General features: G+C 25.3%; 1 long non-coding RNA gene across 1 annotated transcript; it reads right to left on the bottom strand.

The window, feature by feature from the left end:
* Positions 1-8,937: 8,937 nt before the first annotated feature.
* LOC127265329 (uncharacterized) lies at positions 8,938-9,747 on the bottom strand. Its single transcript, XR_007841938.1, has 3 exons — positions 9,595-9,747; positions 9,135-9,179; positions 8,938-9,047 (listed from the first exon to the last, which is right to left on the bottom strand). It is a non-coding gene; the product is annotated as an uncharacterized LOC127265329 (long non-coding RNA).
* Between the last annotated feature and the right edge of the window lie 5,353 nt (positions 9,748-15,100).

Genomic DNA, 15,100 nt, shown 5'->3' with positions numbered 1-15,100 from the left:
TTATTATAATTTAATTAAGAAAAATTTAATGTGTTCATAAATCATAACGTTTAAATAGATATAAAGGTAATTATACAGTAAGTTATCCCCAAAACTTAATTAAACACACACACCACACCACAACCTTAACCCTAATCCTAATCCTAAGTCTAACCGACTCAAAATTTCAAATTCAAATATAATTACCGTTAATCCTCCTACTTAAGTAGTAATAATCCCCTGCTACATATCCATTTCAACTCTCTCTTTCTTTCTCTCTCTCTCTCTCTTACCATCTTTTTATGTTTTTTTTTTTTTTTTTTCTCTCTTACAATCTCCCTTGTTTTGTTTTTTTTTGTTTGCTCTCTCTTACGATCTTCCTGGTTTTATTTTTTTTTTCTTTGCTCTCTCTTACAATCCTTCTTTGTTTTGATTTGCAGGTTAGAAAGTAAAGATTCTTGAGTCTGTTTGTAGGAATTTTGTTGCTAAATTCCTCATCGACTTGGCCTTTGTCCGATCAGGATCGAATTAAGGTATCCAACGTATTAACTTGATGTAAGAAAACTTGATACTTCTCGAGTGTTTGAGTTTTAGATATTATTTGTCTTTTTCTTGATGCTATTTCGTTGGTGTATGTTTCATATTAGAAATTTCTTGAAAGATTTCTTGATATTTTTTAGTTGGTGTATGTTTTAGATTAGACATTTTTTGGAAGATTTCTTGATGCTCTTTAGTTGGTGTATATTTTAGATTACACATTTTTTTGGAAGATTTCTTGATGCTCTTTAGTTGGTGTATGTCTTAGATTAGACATTTTTTGAAGATTTCTTGATGCTCTTTAATTGGTGTATATTTTAGATTAGAAATTTTTTGGAAGATTTTTTAATGCTTTTTAGTTAGTGTATATATTAGAAATTAGTATTTGGCTATAATTTAACTGACCCATTCATTTTAAATACAACTATTAAATTCAATTTTCATAATTGGTTAATCATTTTATTTAAATATAAAATAAAAATGTGGTGGATTACGTGCAAATTGATCTAATAACAACAAATCTTTTTCTTTTATTTTTTTCATAATATCTTTGTACAATAAATTATTATTAGTAGTATTTTTTTTATAAACATTTTGTAAGCATGACTTGGTTGAGGGGTTCCAACTTCAAATAATAACAGTTTTGCACAACTACTATTGCTAACATTTTGTTGTTTTGTGAGATCATTTGAATAAGTATTTTTTTATATGAAAAATAAACAATTGTGTACAATATGTAAATTTTTTAATATTATTTTGTCTTTTTCTATGCATATACGTAATAATATCTATTTTATATTTTTTTAGATGCATACGAGAGGGAGCGGTCGGATGAGCGGACTACCGAAAACAAAACAATGAGTTTTTCGTACTTTTCTCTTTTACATTTACGAATTGCATTTATTTTATCATATTACATATAGAGTTAGGATTATTTTTACGTCCCGGAACTTGCATGCATGGATTAATTTTGTTTCTTAATTTTATACTAACATATTTTTTAGTGTTTTTACTTTGTATGTACAACTTTTGGGGAGAGCGGCTGGATGAGCGGACTACCGAAAACAAAACAGGGAGTCTTTCGTACTTTTCTCTTTTACATTTATGCATTGCATTTATTTTATCATATTGCATATAGAGTTAGGATTATTTTTACGTTCCGGGACTTGCATGCATGCATTAATTTTGTTTCTTAATTTTATACTAACATATTTTTTAGTGTTTTTACTTTGTAGGTACAGCTTTTGAGGAGAGCGGCCGGATGAGCGGACTACCGAAAATAGAACATGGAGTTTTCCGTACTTTTCTCTTTTTCATTTATGCATTGCATTTATTTTATCATATTGCATATAGAGTTAGGATTATTTTTATGTTCCGGGACTTGCATGCATGCATTAATTTTGTTTCTTAATTTTATACTAACATATTTTTTAGTGTTTTTACTTTGTAGGTACAACTTTTGAGGAGAGCGGCCGGATGAGCGGACTACCGAAAACAAAACAGGGAGTTTTTCGTACTTTTCTCTTTTACATTTATGCATTGCATTTATTTTATCATATTGCATATAGAGTTGGGATTATTTTTACGTCCCGGGACTTGCATGCATGCATTAATTTTGTTTTTTAATTTTATACTAACATAATTTTTAGTGTTTTTGGTTTGTAGGTACAGCTTTTGGAGAGAACGGCCGGATGAGCGGACTACCGAAAACAAAACAGGGAGTTTTTCGTACTCTTCTCTTTTACATTTATGCATTGCATTTATTTTATCATATTATATATAGAGTTATGATTAAAAGAAAAAAGTACGAAAAACTCTCTATTTTGTTTTCGGTAGTCCGCTCATCCGGCCGCTCTCTCTCGTATGCATCTAAAAAGAAATAAAATGAATATTAGTATGTATATGCATATAAAAAGACAAAGTAATATTAAAAAATTTACATGTTGTACACAATTGTTTATTTTTCATATAAAAAAATACTTATTCAAATGATCTCACACAACAACAAAATGTTAGCAATAATAGTTGTGCAAAATTGTTATTATTTTAAGTTGGAACCCCTCAACCAAGTCATGCTTACAAAATGTCCATAAAAAAATACTACTAATGATATTTTATTGTACAATGATATTATGAAAAAAAAAAAAAAAAATTGTTGTTATTAGATCAATTTGCACGTAACCCACCACATTTTCATATTATATTTAAATAGAAAGATTAACCATTTATGAAAATTGAATTTAATAGTCGTATTTAAAATGAATGGGTCAATTAAATTAGAGCCAAATACTAATTTCTAATCTGAAACATACACCAACTAAAAAGCATTAAAAAATCTTCCAAAAAAATTCTAATCTAAAATATTAAAGAGCATCAAGAAATCTTCCAAAAAATGTCTAATATAAAACATACACCAGCTAAAGAGCATCAAGAAATCTTCCAAAAAAATGTCTAATCTAAAACATATATCAACTAAAGAGCATCAAGAAATCTTTCAAGAAATTTATAATATGAAACATGCACCAAAGAAAGAGCATCAAGAAAAAGACAAATAATATCTAAAACTCAAATACTCCAAAAGTATCAAGTTTTCTTACATCAAGTTAATACGCTGGATACCTTAATTCGATCCTGATCGTACAAAGGCCGAGTCGATGAGGAATTTAACGACAAAATTCCTACAAACAGACTCAAGAATCTGTACTTTCTAACTTGCAAATAAAACGAATCAAAACAAAGAAAGATTGTAAGAGAGAGCAAACAAAAACAGAAAAACAAAACAAGGAAGATCGTAAAAGAGAGCAAAAAAAATAAAGAGAGTTGAAATGGATGTGGGGTAGGGTATTATTACTTACTTAAGTAGGAGGGTTAATGGTAATCATATTTGAATTTGTAATTTTGAGTCAGTTAGACTTAGGATTAGAATTAGGGTTAAGTTTTGGGGATAACTTATGTATAATTACCTTTATATATTAAAATTTAATTATTAATTAAGATCTAATTTGAAATTTAAATTATTATATATTTAAATGTTATGATTTATGAACACATTAAATTTTCCTTAATTAAATTAGAATAAATAAAAAAATATTTTATTATTATTTTTTTGTTGTGTATATTTGATTGTATAATGATATTTTCAATAATATGTTTTAAAATTGGAATAACTTTGTTAATACGGTATAATAAAGTTATTTGAGTTTTGTGGGTGTGTTTGTTTGTTATATATTTGTTTAATTTAATATAAATTAAATTTAAATATATATTATATTTTAATTTGATTGATTGCAATGGTCAGGGGTTGTTAAAAGAAACTGCAAATACCGAATTATATAATTGATATCAATTGTTGGTTGTCTATTCTAGTATGTTCTGTTCGAGACGCACGCACCAAGGAAAAAAATGTTTGCTTGTGATGGAGATCGATCTATCCGTAAAAAAGAATGGAATGGAATGAAGTTCGTTGTTCAAGATAGCATCCGATTCAATTGTTCCAGGTAATTTAATTTAATTTAATTCATCTATTCATTTTAAATACAAGATTAGTAGGCTTGGTTTGAGTTTGGGAGTTTTTGATATGTATTGATTTGATAGATATTATTAGATTGGTATAAAAATTATAATATACTAATAGATATAATATTTTACATATAATCTATTTTTTTTTGGTCCGGCATTTCCAATAAATTTACCCATTTTAAATATATTTAATAAATATAAATGAATTAATTAAATTTATAAGATCTATAAGAAGATTCACTCAAAATTCTTTTATTTTTTATTCGATAAATAAATATTTTTATTTATATTTAAATTTTTTATTTATATTTAAATTTTTTATTTATTATAAATTTATTTTAAGTTAATTATAAATAAATAAATATTTTTATTTACTTGTATGATATAAAATTTTATTATTTAATAATTAATATTTATATTATGTATATTTTATTGAGATATAATGTTAAAAGTATTAAGGATATTTGTTTTTGTGAAACTTCACTTTGGTTTTACTATTCTATTTTTTATATCAAATGAAATATTTATTTATTATTTATTATATTATATTGAATTTTACATTTAAAATATGACATTAAATAATTATTTTAATTAATATTTATTATTTAAAATTAAAACCAAAAATCAAAATTTTACCGACAATCACACTATTTTGTCAATATTTACAATCCGAATACAATAATAATAATAATAATAATAATAATAAAAAAAAAGCAAAACAGCTGTTGTAGTAGCCTATCAAATAGGCTGAATGCATTGTCTGTATAGAGTGGGTTTTGCGCCCAAAATTTCCCCAACCCTATTTTAAGTTTTTAACCGGAAGCTTCATCAAATATGTGCAATAGAAACATATTTTATATTTCGATTTGAAATTAGGTTTCTTATTTCAATTTTGATTTAAAAAGTAGTTTGATTTGAAATATTGTATTTTTATTCGGAATGGTGCCAGATGAACAGTGTTGACACATCACACTCTGGATTGTATTTTTGAAAACTTTTGGATTTTGAAATTATTTAAAAATAATAGATTTGTTTGGTTTTTTTATTAGAAATAGGATTTTAATTTATACTCCATTTTCTCCAAATTAAATGGGTTTTCTTTTTAGTTTTTGTAATAACTTAAAATATATATAATATTTTATTAGTTAATAATATTTTATTAGTTATTAGAGTTTTTCATTCAAACACGAGGGATGTATTATATAATTTACCCAAGAGTTTTTTTTGATATTTTAATCTTTTTATTTTATATATAAACTAATAGTAGTATTTTTCTTTTATTTTTTTTATAATATCTTTGTACAATAAAATATTATTAGTAGTATTTTTTTATGGACATTTTGTAAGCATGACTTCTACGAGGGGTTCCAACTTCAAATAATAACAGTTTTGCACAACTACTATTGCAACCATTTTGTTGTTGTATGAGATCATTTGAATAAGTATTTTTTCATATGAAAAATAAACAATTGTGTACAACATGTAAATTTTTTAATATTATTTTATCTATTTCTATGCATATACATACTAATATCTATTTTATACCTTTTTAGATGCATACGAGACGGAGCGGCCGGATGAGCGGACTACCGAAAACAAAACAGAGAGTTTTTGGTACTTTTTTCTTTTAAATTTATGCATTGCATTTATTTTATCATATTGCATATAGAGTTAGGATTATTTTTACGTCCCGGGACTTGCATACATGCATTAATTTTATTTCTTAATTTTATACTAACATATTTTTTAGTGTTTTTACTTTGTAGGTACAGTTTTTGGGGAGAGCGACCGGATGAGCGGACTACCGAAAACAAAACATGGAATTTTTCGTATTTTTCTCTTTTATATTTATGCATTGCATTTATTTTATCATATTGCATATAGAGTTAGGATTATTTTTACGTCCCAGGACTTGCATGCATGCATTAATTTAGTTTCTTAATTTTATACTAACATATTTTTTAGTGTTTTTACTTTGTAGGTACAGCTTTTAGGGAGAGCGGCCGGATGAACGGACTACCGAAAACAAAACAAAGAGTTTTTCGTACTTTTCTCTTTTACATTTATGCATTGCATTTATTTTATCATATTGCATATAGAGTTTGGATTATTTTTACGTCTCGGGACTTGCATGCATGCATTAATTTTGTTTCTTAATTTTATATTAATATATTACACTGTAGACACGGTATTTTAGGAGGGATGTAATTAGTAGATAATTAAGAATATATTAGTAAAAATAATTCTTATAATATAAAAAATTATAAATTAAGATTAAGATAACTAATTAGTTTAATTAAAAAAAATTGAAAAAAATTAAAAAGTTTAAAATGAGATTAAAATGTGTAATCATTTTCCAAAAAAGGAAAGTAACATGTTATGTGGGACGAACAGAAACGGCAACATAGACATAGTATGTGGGACGAACAGAAACGGCAACATAGACATAGTATGTGGGACGAACAGAAACGGCAACATAGACATAGTATGTGGGACGGAGAGAGTATTATATTATTTTTAAGGAAAAAATCAATTTTGGTCACAATATAACTAAAAAATTTATCAATTTTGATCATCATATAAAAAAACATATCAATTTTAATCCGATTATAAACAATTTCAATCAATTTTGATCACATCATTAAAAAAACTAACGGATATTGTTGACGTAGACGTAACGGAGTAGACGTGACAACTGACTTGGAAACTATACGGCCATGTACAATTATACATGCCGTATACTTTTCTGTTTTGGTCTAAATTTTTTTTTTTTTTAATACTCCCTCCGTCCCATTGGAATGATGGCATTTGCTTTTTGCAAATAGATTTTTGAATATTAATATTATATTGGAGTGTAGTGAAAAAGACAAAAATACCCCTATAGTATGGTGTAATAGAAAAATAATGACATTTGTGTAATATTTTGTAAGTTGAAAGTGTATTTATTATGTTAAGTAGGTAGTACAATTACTAAATTAGGAAATGGTAACCTTGTTTTGGGACGGATGAAAATAGAAAATGGTAACCTTTCAATGGGACGGAGGGAGTATAACTTTTTCAAAAATATATATATTTTGAATTTAAAATAATTGATATAGTAAAAATGAAAACCATCAATAGTAATCTTAATATAATAAAAATGTATCAATTTTAATTCAAATATAAAAAGTGATAGGACATGCTATTTTGAAAGATTTTACCTAAAATTTTACCATATGTTCTAATATGTGTAATAAAAAAATATAGACAAAAATAAAAAATATCTGTGTCAATTTTTTTTTCTCTATGTCAAATTTTTTCTTTTTTTTTTTTTTTTTTTTTGTAAATAGTAGAATTTTAGACAAAATCTTCCAGAAGCACATATCCTGTAAATTTTTATATTTGAACTAAAATTAATACATTTTTAATTATATTAAGATTACTATTGATTTTTTCAATTTTAACTATATCAAGTATTCTAAATTCAAAATATTTTTTTTTAAAAAAAATATACATAAAACAAAATTTTAGACCAAAACAGAAAGATACACGGCCGTGTAGAATTACATATGACCGTGTAAAAACAAGATCATATATAATTGTACACTGAAATATACATGGCCGTATAGTTTATAAGTCAGCTGCCACTCAACTCCGATACGTCCACGTCAAATATTTCCGTTAATTTTTGTATGAATCTATATATACTCCCTATGTCCCTTAATAATGTATCTGTTTTTTCATTTTGGTCCGTCCCATAACAAAGTATCTATTTCTTTTTTAGTAATTGTACTATCTACCTAACATTACAACTACATTTTTAATTTACAATATATTACACAAATGTCATTACATTTATATCATACTCCCTCCGTCCCAAACACCGTGCAACATTTGTGTTTAGCACGAGAATTTAGATGGAGAGTATTAAGTATGGTAATTTTAGATAATTTGGATATTAAGTGATGTGATTGAAGAGAGAAATGATTATTTAGTTTTATATTTGAGTGATGTGATGAGATAAAGTAAAATATATATTAATATATGTATATAAATATTTTTAATTATTTATAAATTTGGAAATGTTGCAGTGAGTTTGGGAAAAAAAAATGTTGCATGATGTTTGGGACGGAGGAAGTACAATACTAGTAGGTTAATTTAGTCTTTCTACTTTTATTTCTACTTTATCTCAATATAATACTAATATTTCTAAAACTCTGTGTATAAAGCAAATAGATATATAAATATGAGACGGAGAGAGTATTATATTTTTTATTATTAATCGAAAATTTAGGAGCAATTCATGCGAGCTCTGATTTAGCTAGTTTCTTTGCGGAGCCAATAATTTTTTTTATTATTAGAATACACTAAATTTAGTAAAAAATAAAATTTACGGAAAATAAAAAAATGAATGTAAAATTTAATTTATCACAATAAATAAAACTCATTAAAGGATAATTAAGTCATTTAAAATATCAAAATTCCAAATACTTCAATTAATCTGTAACACAAACTGAATTTTGAATATAAATCCCAGGTAATTTACCAACCAAACACATGGAATTCCAAATTTTAAATATAATAAATCTTATCACATATAAATTATAATGTAAAATCTCAAACAAAAAATGTCAAATTTTCTTACACACTTCCCTGGCTCTAATAAAATACTACTTTCTTAATCTATTAATCTATTATTATTATTTATAAAAAATAGTAATAATAATAATAAATAAAAAATATATCTTAAAAATATTAAATTATACAATTATTTTTTGTTTTTTTATATTATAATATTAAAAATTAATTTTATATTTCAATAAAATTATATATATTTACGTTGAAATTGTTTATAATATGACCAAAATTGATAAATTTTTATTATATTAAAACTAATTTTTTATTTATTTTTTTTTTTGGTATAATGAATGTATATGTATATATAATATATGTATGCATAGATAGATACACACATCTATGGAGCATAAGAAAAGGGGTTACCTGAAGCAATAGTGTTTTGACATCTTCGATTGCTACTGATCAAATTAGATAGAGAGATCTCTCAAACAAAATCAAACTGATGAGAATCGATTAAACATTAGGCAATAATGGATCAATACCTTTTAAATCAAATCAACAGCTAGCCTCGAATCATTTCATTCATACTGCATTGAAGTAAAACTAAACAATAAAAAATAATTATATGTATATATATATATATGTCGTTTTGTGTGGGTAGTTTTCAGGATGGTTTTGCAAAGAGAAGCCTACAGAGCTCAGTTGGCAGTATGCCCACCTCCTCTAATCAACATTTTAGATCCAAAACTCCAAACCAAATTTGCTCACTTTTGAAGAAATTAAGGATAAAAAGGGTTAATTAATTAAAAAGGTGAATCGAGCCGCCTTTGGAGATCTAGCTAGCTAGGAGGTGGACAGAATGCCAATAAACTTCTGTAAGAAACCCTTTGGCAAACCCTTCTTGAATATTGAATAATATACATATAAACAATATGTTTTTCGATGAAGCTCGTGATCATACACCACAAGGCATAAACCCTATACAGAAATACGAACACTCACACGCATGGGAAAGGAGCTGCAAGAAGTACTTAATCGATATTAAGCTATAAGCCATCTGAGATGATATGAGAAGAGGAGAGACGAAAGGGCCACTATTTAAGATGTGGGGTGAGGTGAGGTGAGGTTAGCCATGGTGGTAATAAGAGAGAGAGAGATAGAAAAGGGATCATTATTATTGTATATATGCTGAGGTCGAAGTGAAGGTAATAATTAATCGAAGAGAGATCATGTGGGAATAAGCAATAAGCAATTAGCAATACAATGTGGAATTTTATATATAATATATAATGGTGATTAATTAGGTAAAACAAGAATCTTTGCCTGTGCATATATAAACACATCCTCGTTTTCTGACCATTATAAACTACTCCTCGTCTGTCTACCTTATGATCATACCCACCACCATTACACACACATATAATAAATTAATTAAGCTATACAATCAATGGATTAATAATCCTCCCTTTAAATTGTATGATACATCAAATTAAATTTAAATGCATAAGAACTCAAATTAGCTAGGGCATTCAGGTATCTATCTGGCAATTCAAGAACGAACCCTTTTTTCACTTCTTCCCTTTTTCTAATTTTATAATTTTAGACATCACATCATAAACGAAACTAATTAAGAAACAGAAAGAACCCATTACATTACATATATGGTTAATGTGTTTTTCTTTTTTCAAAATGCACGCTGTAATAATGATGACATGACACCCTCCATTAATTCCATTGCATTAGAGGTACTAGCATTGTTATGATCTCATTTTCAAGATTCCCTTTTCCAAGAACCATATATATATATACATAAATTAAATTAAATAAATACTCAAAACGTTGTGTTGTTTGATGGGTCACAGTCAGTGGTGATGATGCAGCAGAGCCCTGCTGCCAAGAATTAAATTTATCCTTTTTGTTCCAGTCTTGTCATTCATTGCATCTCATCAACCATCACCTATCTAGCTAGCTACCTGCTATGTTCAAAATTGTACATATATATATATATATATGCCCACCTCCCAAAATTCAAAACTTACCCGATTATATGTATATACACATATATATGTGTGTGTATTTTAGGTCGATCAATCTGTGTGTTCAAACTTGTCCTTTACTACACTTATTGCTATGGAACCGTCACCCAACTAAGCCCATTAAATTCATTGCAGATTCCAGCTCGATTTTGAACACACACACAGTCAACATTAAGACTGACTTCAACTAGGGTTTCAATTTATCATTCAAGATCATTTGCTTAATATATGTTAGATATAAATTAAAATTCTCAATACGTAAATATTTATATAAATTGTCTAAATAAGATAAGAATTTCGAATCTTTTAAATAAAATAACTATGATAAATATAATATATTAATTTTAAATATATTTTAACAATATACGCGGTGATGATGTGTGATCTAGCTAGGGTTAGGGTTTGATTAAGATTTTAAATCTGACGGGATCATTGGTGGGTTACGAATTTGATTTCAATTCTCCGAATTCAATCCCATTTAAATTCTAATTTAAAAAATTGTTGTTATATATTTATATAATTATTTATATTGTTTATCTTTATAATCAATCATTCTTCCACTATATTACTCATTTCGTCTCAAAACTATAGACTAGGTTGCATTTGATACAAGATTTAAGAAATATTGATATTATATTTATAACGAGTAAAAAATACAGGTAAAAGATTTTTTTGCCTTTACGAGTGTATTAGTATAAAAAGTAGTGACAATTGTGTAATAATAATGAAAAAGTAAATGTAATTTTATAGTGATATGGTTATTTATGGAAACAAAACTATTGTTTTGAAATTGACAAAAAAAATAAAATATGACTATTGTATTGAAACTGGTATTATTCTACCACGTGGCGAGTGGAAAAATAATTTTGTAATTGAAATATTTGATTTTTAATATTTGAATAATTTATTATATTATATTATGACTGATAAAATATAGATTTACATATATTTTACAATATAAGATGGGTTTATTTTGGAGTTAACTCCGAATCTGCGGTTCAAGGAAGAAAAAATTCACTAACGAATCTCTCCATTTCAAACCAATGTATTCATTGGAGTTTTAGGTTTATAATAGATTAACAAATAATAATAATTTATTAATTAATAGAAATATATATTATAATTTTGATATTTTTATTGTTTGTACTTTATTTATATTTGTATTTTATGTAAAAAATTAAAGTTATTTTGTACTAATATGTATTTCATCAGTCATTTAATTGTGTGTTCGTTTGACTTCGCACAGATTTTTATAAAAAAAAAAACAGATTAAAATAGAAATATTTAATTTTTTGGGTAAAAGAACAGTAATATTTTTTTACTAAAAAAACGAAAATAAATTTAGTTGACTTTAAAAAATTGTGGGAATATATTGGATGACAGAGAGAGTAATTATTTTTAGAGTAAATTATATAATACTCCATATATTTTATTAAAAATGCATAAAACACCGTGTGTTTTAGATAAATAGAGTGTTTCGTGCAAATTTTATATTAACATGAAGGAGTTTCACGCAATAAATAAAATATAATATAATGTATTTTGTATATTTTTACTAAAAATACAAAAGAGTATTATATAATTTACTGTGATTTTTATTATAATATAAAAATTATATTTATGTTTGAAATAAAAAATAATAATTAAAGAAATACTTTAATTGGGATGAAAATAATACTCTTTTTTAAACTTCAGGTATATATATATATTTAATGGATAGAAAGATTATAATAATAAGGTAGCAGAAAAGTTAGCATTTGGGAACATGATAAATCATCATTGTAATGCATGCATAATATCATATCATCTCAACCACTAATAATTAATTAATTTTCTCATGATTGCTGGTAGATGCTTACCTAGAAAAGGAATGCTTATATCTCTGACCTCAAAAGCTATTTATATATATATATATATAATCTCCTTTTAGTTCAAGTTGCAATTGCATATGAAGTTGGAAGATTAAAATGGTTGTAATTTTGGTTATTATTATAATATGAGTTCAATTAAAATATATTTTATTTTTTAAAAAAAATTTCTGTTCGAGCTGTTTTTAATAAAAATATATTAGATATTTTATAAAATATTAAATTAAAATATTTTGTTCATCTGATAAAATTATATTATTTTTTTATTTTCTTTGGATATTTACTAAATTTATAAATATATAATCCATTTATAATAGAATATAATATATTAATATATTTAATATTTTAGAATAAAATAAAAAAAATTAATAAAAAGGAACAATTGCAAATTTTACCTTATGTTTAGACTTTTTTTTTTTTTTTTTGGTTCGCATTTAAAACAATATGTCCCCTATAAGCTTTATTTTTGTCTTTTTCGGCGCCAAAAAAAGCACGTGAAAGTCACGCGTATCAACGTAGAAATGCCGTAATTTAGACATAATATTACGGGTGTAAGTGTGTACCTATGGGCTTTTTGTGGGTTTAGTCTACAAGTAAATGGGCCATTTCTGTAAAAGGGCCCATATGTCCATTTTTAAACTTGTTTTTGGGTGATGGGCAGTTTACATCATGCACCACTAATTAGTAATGTTATTTTTGGATTAAAGTAAAATGTATAGCATCAGTGGTGTAAATATATGAAATTATCAAAGGTAAAATAATAATAATAATAAATATAAATAAAAAGTATTTTTTTAAATAAATATGGTGTGAAAATACTTTCGATAATAAACTAATACGATCAAATGAACTTAATTTTACAGAAAGGAGGAAGGTATTAATTTTAAGTTATATTCATAAAACTTGTAGTAAGAATTTAGATTTTGAGATAAATTTAGGGTGTGTTTTTTTTAATGAGCTTTGAAAAAAATTGCTTTGAATTTGATGATATGAAAATAATATTTGATTAAATATTATTTTAAAAAAATAAAATAAAATAAAATAAAATTCTTTTTTAAACGCCAGAATCTAGAAAACTGTGCTAAAGAGCGGTGAAGACTGGCAATTCATTCTCTTAAAATTCATGTTCATATAAAAAAATATTTTATCTGATACACCACAATTGACATTATTTTTATTTTTTATTTGTTCCTTAATTACATAATATATAATATCATAAATAACTAGATTCACTCAAAATTTATTTATTTTTATCTCTCTTCTAAAAAAAATAAATATTTTTATCTATATTTATAACTACATATCTTTTATAAAATTGATTTATATAAATTATAAATAAACAAAAATATTTTTTTATTTACTTTGTATCATAAAAAATTTTATTCTCTACAAAATAATATCTATATTATATATTTTTTAATTGCTATATAATTTTTAAATATTTAAACGTATATGTTGATTTTTTTAATAATATATATTAAATTTACTTTCAAATTATAATTATTATTAATTAATTAAATATTTTTACCTTAAATTAGAAGGTTTTATATTAGCAGGAAATGAGAGCATTTAATTTGGGAGGAATCTGTGTCTGTGATGGCAATAAATAAAAAAATAAATGAAATTGGTTTGGTTGCAGAGATTCTGTCATTAATGGCGATGGCAGTGTAAGTTGCTCTTCATATTTATGAGCGGGGAAACAATACATTTACTCCCTCAACTAACTCCCCACATTTAAATTTATATTTACATCTACCTAGACTATATATAATAAAATAAAATAAAATATGTGTATGTATAAACATTTTTTTTTCTTACTAAAAACTATGAAATTGCATAATATTTTTCTTACAAGTTTGTGTTTGGACTCTTTTAAATAAAAATGAGATTTTGTATATAGCAAAAAGAGAATTAGAAAAACTGGTAATTTTATTGCATATGTTAAAAATGGTAAAACTTTTAAATTGAAGTTATTTAATGCCATATAATTATATAATTGTTCGACGTAGGATTTTCAATTTTCAATTCAAAATAAAAAAATATATATATAATATAATAGTTTGAAAAGAAATAAATAAACCAAGATAAATACATATAGTAAAATAGGACTGTGACAACACATTCAACAAAACTAGTGTTCATTCAGATTTTTATAGTTTGTTCTATCCATTGTGATTTATTTTTATTTTTTTTTATCTATTATTTTTATTTTTAAAAAGGCTGTTTTTGGACATTTATCCCATTTAATTTCTATCAAAGTGGTTTTCAGGGTTAGGGGTATATGGTGCACAGATCATGCAATGTAATGAATTCATATATAGCTAATTAAAAATGAAACCCTAATTTTTCATAGCCCCCTTTTGAAGGTGTCTTAATATTTAACATAATCTTCACACATGATGCAAAGCTTCCACCGTACATACACAGCTTGATCAAATCAAGAAAAGAACCCAAAAAAAAAAATTAAAAAAAAAAAACCCAGGTAGAAGAAGATTATCATTATTATGTCTTGCATTGTATCAGAACTTCAGAAATATGTAACATATATTAAAATCATACCTGAAAGACATTGGATTGCATTGTGGGAGGGTGTGAAAAAGTCAC

The sequence above is a fragment of the Andrographis paniculata genome, unplaced genomic scaffold (assembly GCF_009805555.1).
Source record: "Andrographis paniculata isolate CXL003 unplaced genomic scaffold, ASM980555v1 Contig72END, whole genome shotgun sequence".
NCBI classification, from domain to species: Eukaryota; Viridiplantae; Streptophyta; class Magnoliopsida; order Lamiales; family Acanthaceae; genus Andrographis; species Andrographis paniculata.
The sequence above is the reverse complement of the archived record's forward strand: the minus strand, read 5'-3'. Positions and strand labels throughout refer to the sequence as shown.